Source organism: Echinops telfairi, unplaced genomic scaffold (assembly GCF_000313985.2).
Source record: "Echinops telfairi isolate 266 unplaced genomic scaffold, ASM31398v2 ScPeMD7_7405;HRSCAF=8443, whole genome shotgun sequence".
Lineage (NCBI taxonomy): Eukaryota > Metazoa > Chordata > Mammalia > Afrosoricida > Tenrecidae > Echinops > Echinops telfairi.
In genome coordinates, this window is record NW_022111305.1 from 4,441,827 (window position 1) to 4,449,462 (window position 7,636).

The following is a 7,636-nucleotide window of genomic DNA, read 5'->3' on the forward strand; positions in this document are numbered from 1 at the left end:
GCCCCAGTGCTGAGGTTAGGTGACTCCCCCAATGAACTCATGGACCTCTAGGGTTAGGGTTCAGCCCACTTTGTTATGTATGTGGTTACACGCAATTAGGGGGGTATGCATGCCCACAGACTATATAAGTTGATGTTAAGAATACATTTTCTCTCCTAAACATGGTTCCTGATACCTTGGATATGAGCACCCCAAAACTTTTGTCTGTCTATTAATTTCATCCCTTCAAGTACACAACCGTCCCTCAGGACCCATCCAGATGTGGGGCTGGGTTCCACAATTTCCCACCAGCATTCCCTGCTATGCTTCTAAGTAGCTATTAACCTAGCTACTGTCTTTATAGATTTGTCTATCTTGGATTTCATGTACAGACAATTACACAAACCAAAATCAAGAAGGAAACAAACAAACAAAACCAACAATGAAAAAATAAAACAGAAAAACTTCAATGAAAAGAAAATATTCAAGACTTTAACATTTGTTAAATGAGTCCAAAGGGAGATCAAATGACCAGATGTTATATTTTAACCCAACGATGTCTGCCATACTCAAACTTACAGTGTTCTCTATCTGATAGCAAGGATAGTCACATCCCTGGACTCTGGTCAGACGGGCTTCACTGGAGGCTCAATGCATCTGCAGGTCCCTGGAGATGAATTTTAGGCTTTCACTATGCTCCATAACTCTCTTCGAACAAGTTACCATAATGTAGGCTTTGATATTTGATATCCAATTATGTACAATCCCTGGGTCACACAGACTGGTGTGCTGCTTCCACGAGGACTTAGTTAATGCCTCACTTAGATGGTCGCCTATTTTAAGACAAGCCTTTAAGGCTCCAGATGCTATTCTTTCTGATAGTTTACAATATGTATTCCTTGTCTACCTCCTTACTATCTTCAATATTCTTTCTTGTACCTCTGGGGTTTTTTTCTGTTTTCTTTTTTGCAGTTTCTCTTCAGAAAGATCCTCTTTAAATCTGGGTCTACTGTCTTCAGTTTCTTTCTGAATTAATGCTACAGCCTTGAGTCTCATTCTCTAAACTTGAAATAGAGTAACCACGAAATTCCTCGAGTGCTTTCCACTGACCTTTAACTAAAGTTCAAACTACTTAGTACTGTAGTCATGGAAATGTATCAGCTATCATCATCTTCACAATCTTTTCTTCAATCATATCAGTATGCTTGAGTTTTGTTTAATTGTGCCAAGTTCTTTTTAACCTTGAAGCATTTATCTACATAATGACTGGGAAATAGCTGGTATAACTCATATTATACATCAAAACGTATGAAAAAATTATTTGAAGGGTTTGATATTTGTATTTAGTTTTGTATTTCTAAAACATTATGTAACATTCTCTATAGCCCTTGTTTTATTATATTTTGATGTTAGGGATTGGAGGAAATCTGTCATGACAAAAATACCTTGTTGTCAACTGATTTTAACTCTTTTAATCATTCTTAATTTAGTACATAATTCTACTTGATTTGTGAAGGTTTGTGACATTTGACATTGTGACATTTGAAGGGGGTGTCATGACCTGATAGATTTATGCCAATGAGAAGTGACCAGAAACCTATGGGCAGGGCTCAGGCGAAAGAGAATGCTCAGCTAGCATATGTGCATGGTGTTTGCCCTCTGTTTTTCTTTCTCTTTTCGGAATCACGAAAACAGTATAATATAAGTGAAGTACCTATATTGTAATCTTGAGAAAGAGAACACGTATGAAAGATGGCAGAGTATAAAGAGAGAAGGTGTCTGAGTACCGTGATGGTACCAAGAAGCCACAATATTAGACCTGGACTGTCAACCCAGATTACTCACTTTCTAAAGAAAGTAAGTTCTTATTGACTAAAATCATTATAGTTACCTGGGTTGTTGATTTTTAAACTGCAGCTGAACACAATTCTAAGTGAAACATTTCACAAACTTGAAGTTCATAAAATGACACTTGCCCTACTCTGCAACACGATGGACGATGATATGTTTCAGATTGACTGAATCAATACCATAAAGACAACGCTACAGGGACATCTCCATCTCAAAAATGTGTGCTAGAAAAGGGCAAGGACTTAAACATAGGACCACCGCAAGGTGACTACATTCTCAGAAACATCAGCAGTTTGTTGGTTGTAAATACATGTACAAAATTGGGAGGGAGAGACGAATTATTGCTAAAGGGATCATGTCAAGTTCAAGTCCCCAACTTTCTTCTCCTTGACTTACACTTTAGCTTGAGAAAACAGGAACACAGTTGGCTTGTTGACCTCTGTCATTACATGACAAGCTATTCAGTGACACATGCCGATTTGCCTCTTTAAATTCTGACTGTCTGAAAGATATCTGGAGGCTTTTTGCTCTTCTTCAGAGCAAATTCCGTTTATCCACATTTAGTAAAGGCAATGCTTACCTGGCTGTCAGTAACTGAATATCCTTAAATACATGATAAGAGGACAATTTAAGGGAGTCATTGAAAGGCGATTTCAGAATTTCAACAAGATTGGCCAGTAGGGTTTTTAAGTAGCCTTTTCTGTTTTGCACTGAATAAAAACAGCATTCAAATTTAAGACGTCATAACCTGGCTGAGCAGAACTACTCAGAACTGTTGGCGTTTGGGTAGTGCCTTGGTTTATACACGTGGAAAGGACTGAAGCTCAAGGGCTTCAAATCCAAGATCGAATCAATCCTGTATTTTTATCTTTTCTTCAAGGATGATATGTAAAACTGTTAATAGCTCCCACTTTATGACTTTACCTCTTCACCAAACTGTGCTTCTGTTGTGGCTAAGTGCCATTGAGTAGATTTTTTAATCGTAGCAACTCCACGCAACAGAGTCGCACCACCCAACATGGTCTTCTAAGACGTAATGTATATGGAAGCAGATGACTCGCTTGGTTGTGTTTTTCTCCTCTCACAAAAGTTCAAACTGCTTTCAGTTTACAACCAAGCACTTCAACCATTTCGCCATCAGGCCCCCTTTCATATGATGTTAGTAAGTCGCTCGTCTTTGCTGATCACGTAGTGTAAAGATGAAAGGGCTGGCAATCGACTTCCATAAAATCAGCCACTGAAAACCTGGGGTGCCTAGTACTACTCTGACCCATAAGTCAGCATTGCCTCAAAGGCCAAAGGTCAATGAACTTCAGCTGCCCATAGATTTCTGTTCTTCCAGCAGCTGGTCTTCAGGTCATGCTGATTGCCTGACTGGTCTCTGTAACAGCCTCCTCATTGACAGCCTCTATCCACTTCTACACAGCATCCCCAAATCGACGTCCATGCGCCAGTCGATTTAATTCTCACACGATAGTCAAAGTAGCTGCTTTTCATTGTAAATACAACGATGCCACCATGACACCAACATTCGAGATAACAATGATTACTCACAATACCTGCCAGATTTGGCCTCTTGGCTCAACTCTTTCTCTCCGTCTCCTCACCTCCGACATTCTTCCCCCATTCTTGCTCCTATACATCTGAGACTTCACGATCTTGAGATGCGTTTTTCAATTCCATCATTCCCCGATTCTTGTCTTGTAAGTCTGAGGATACACGCATTTCCTTGAGTGTGTCTCCCATGTTCCTTGTTCCATCAGAACTGAAGTCTGGCGTGGTTGTTCTTTCCCTACCGTGTGGCTAACGCGAAGGCATCAAGTGACGGCCACTGGAAACTCTTCCCTAAGACTGAATGAGGCATGACGCTGGGCTCCCCGACTGCACTGTGGGCAAAGCTCTAAGGCTCAGTGCCTCTCTTTTGAATTCTCTTTTTAATAAAAAATCATGTTTCCATTAAAATATAACAAAATGGGTTTTACTAAATAAACAAGAAATGCTGATACATGTGAACGACAGGAACATTGGTAGCACTGCGGTTCCAAGTCGGGCTGCGAACCGCAATAGCAACAGTTTGAAACCAGAGGGAGAGAGACTGGGCTTCCCGATCCAAGTAAGGTATTACAGCGTGGGCCACACACAGGGGAAGTTCTGCCCTGTTCGATCGGTGGCTTTGAGTTGGAATCAACGCGATGGCAGTGAGGCTGGTTGGGGGTTTTGTGATGATCATTACTATTATTGAATACTATATTGTCTGGTTCCTTGTTTTGCATCTCCTAATATGGTCAAGGAGTCCTGAAGGTGTCGTGGTTCTCTCAGGGGCCGTGATCTGTCTGGTCAGCAGCTGGGAACCACATGCAGCTCCGTGGGAGAAAGACTGCTTTCTCATCGTGTAAACAGTCTCAGACTTGGAAAGCCGCAGCAGGCGGTCACTGTGCGCCAGCACTGAGTCGTGGCAGTGAGTTTATAATTTGTCAGTGCAGGGGTGTTAGCTCAATGTGTGTTCATTAGGCTTGACATAAACTAAGAATTACATTAGTTTGATAAATATTGATTGAATAAAAACATAAAACAATTAAAAAACCTACACTGCCACAAAACACAGCAAGCTCAAGTGTTATTTTTAAATTGTTGATAGTCCTTTAATAAGGGTATAATGGACTTAATAGATAATGATTTTTTTACATTATTCTCATTGTAGTCCTGCTGACAGTCAGCAAAAATAGGAAAAACATACATAAATTTGGAAGTGACAAAAGTCAAATTTAGATATTTAAATGCAATTTGTCCCTACTCTTTAGTATAACACTATTTTATAAACCGGACACTATTGACTATGTACTTTCACTGCCATCAAGCCCACTCTAAGTCACACGGCCAAGTAATTTTTGGTAGAAGGACACATTGAGGCAGGGACTTAGATAGTATAGCATCAAGCATGAGGAGATAAAAACCATTTTGTTGAGCAATTATAAAGCTCTGGTATTATGTCCATGGGAACAGGCAGAATCTAGAGAGAGGAAATAGTGAGTCTATAAGATCTATAAGATTTGGTGATTATGAGTTTTTCTTAGAGCACAGGTGTGGACATGATGAACCGAGAGTGAAAATGTATAGTTATCACTGTAGATGCACATGTAGAACAATGTTCAATGATAGGGCTACTGACATTTCCAGAATTAAAATTCATAAGGGAACGCTTACATGTTTAGAAAAGCAGTGATCTAAGGAAAGAGGCATATGCTTCAATGCTAGCTTTAAAAACCAAATACAGATGAGACTCCAGTGGAACAAGAGAAGATAGTTTGAGATGCAGGAGGAGTCTACGAAGTTTGGATCAGGATTTCACACCATGAACAGATTTGTTGGTGAATGTGATTCAGTATCATCTACTTCAGAAGGTCTGTCTAAGGCAGTATGGGGAAAAGTCGACAGAGGGCTCTTTGACCAGGGAAACGCTTCCGGTAGAATGCTTGAAATTAATACTAGAGTGTGGTAATTTGATACGATGGCTTGTTTGATGATGGATTAAATAAAATGAATATGAAATTATCCATTGAAGAGAAGAACAGCTAATGGGAAGAAGAGAGCATCGAGGAAAGAAGAGTGTGTTTCAGAGCCCCGTGATCTGCAGTAAAACCCTCATACTTTAATCTCCTTCCTGTGTAGCATTGAACCTGTTGTTTCTGGGAAGCTTCAATTCTCTTAATCAATTTTGCCGAATTCAGATAAGTAACACTTTATTTACAATGTTACTATCAGGAACAAATGCTTATTGATATAAATGAAACAAGGAGCAAATCCTGGCAAATCATAAGTACACAGTAGGAGTTTTTATTATCTCTACTGTTTTGCTAAAGGCTTAGTTTTGACCATATAAAATATAAAAACTAAAGTATCAAAGATGATAAGACAAAGATATTCTTTTGGTCAAAGTTTACCTATACATAATTTAACATTTTTCTGAAACTTCAGTAAGTAAAAATGTATTAAATTAAAATAAATTAGAATTAAATGGGAAATATTATGATGTCTTACACCCCAACCCAAGATACTTAACCACATTTCACAGTTGAAAAATGTATCAAGGGAACAACATAAACAGGCTCCTATTGCTGATTAGTTCTTCCAACAGAGATAAGGTTTGTACATAGCATGTAATATGAAAAGGGTTTGCTCTCATCCTCGAGGATGAAGAGAAGCCTGGATATTGAATGGTGGTTAGAAATAAAGGGTGTAAGTAATTTTTTGAAAGGTATAGAGAAAAAAGTAATCAAAGTTTAGACAGGCATTGAATGACAAAATCTAAAGTGTTTAATGATAAGATTGCTACCTTGAAACATTCATACTAGAAAAAATATAATTAGGAAAATTGTATATTTACCATCTTTCTATCTTTCTAGCTATCTACTTGGATGTCTACCAATATAGTAAAGAGAGAGAGCCTTGATAGAACTGTGAGATGAGCACTGGCTACTAAGTTTAAAGTTGGTTGTTCAAACCCACCAACTGCTCAAAGGAAATAGATGAGGCTGCCTACGCTTATGAAGGTTTATGGAGAATAATGTGCTGCAAAAGATGGAAACAATGTACATTTTAGCTTCCTAAAGGGTTATACTGAAAATTCAATTTATCTTTAATAAAACAGAATTAGCCAGGTGTGCATAAATAATGGGACCTAGACTTTTTCAAGGATTTCAAATGAAGTTGATAAAAATACGTTATATAAAGGACTTTAAACAATTTATTCTGTAAGTCTAGACCATTTTTCAAACAAGATCTCCACATTTAAAATTATGTCATGCATTTGCTGTAAGTTAAAAGTCTTAATGTGAAAGGACTGTCAGCTTCAGTCAGGCAGTCATCATACGCTAAATTCATTAGTAATCTAATAATATGAAATCATTCATTTATTTTCACATGTGACTCAACGAGAATTGTACTTTCCTTTCTCATAATTCAATTTCATCATTACTTTATTGTGATTGCCTGTTAAAGTTCATTTTATCCCTCCAAAATGTAATTGTCCATTTTTCATTTATTAAATTCACGAAGTTCTTCATGCATTTTGAAATGGTTCTATATTGGTTATCTAGCGGTGCTATATACGAAATATCATTGGTGGGCGTCCTTGACACACATACACTGATTTTCTGAAGCTCCCCAACAATGTGGATGTTAGCAGACACTCTGGAACATGCTCTTCATCATGAAACAGCTAAAGCCAGTGGGAGGAACGATGACAATCGAGCTGAATAGACAATTTCAAAGGGCAACTTGTGAGGATAAAGAAAGATTTTAATAAAATGTGCAAAGACTTACAGTTAGAAAACCAAAAAGGAAAACCCTGCTCAGCATATCTTAAACTGAAAAACATCAAGAAAAAATTCAAGCCTTGAGTTCCAATATTGAAGGATTCTATGTGGAAAATACTGAATGATGCAAGGAGCATACAAAGAAGATGGGACAATTACGTATTCACTGTCCCCCTCCAAAAAAAGTCCACAGTCTACTGTCCGCCCCCCAAAAAAGTCCACAGTCTACCATTTCAGGATGTAGCATATGAACAAGAACCAAAGGTACTGAAGGAAGATGTTCAAGCTCCACTGAATTATTAGCCAAAAATCATTCCAGGAATTGGCCAAATACCGATTGAAATGTCTCAACAAGCTGACGAAGCACTGGAAGCATTCACTCATCAATGCTTTGACATTTGGAAGACAGCTAATTGGCCAACCAAATGGAAGAAATCCATATTTGTATACAATCCAAGGAAAGGTGACCCAAGAAAATGCTCAAACTCTAG

The 7,636-nt window shown here is 38.3% G+C and overlaps 1 protein-coding gene across 1 annotated transcript in view; it reads right to left on the reverse strand.

The window, feature by feature from the left end:
- Positions 1–7,636, reverse strand: part of GPC5 (glypican 5) — a 737,283-nt gene that overhangs the window by 30,701 nt on the left and 698,946 nt on the right. The gene's annotated exons all lie outside the window — the stretch shown is intronic.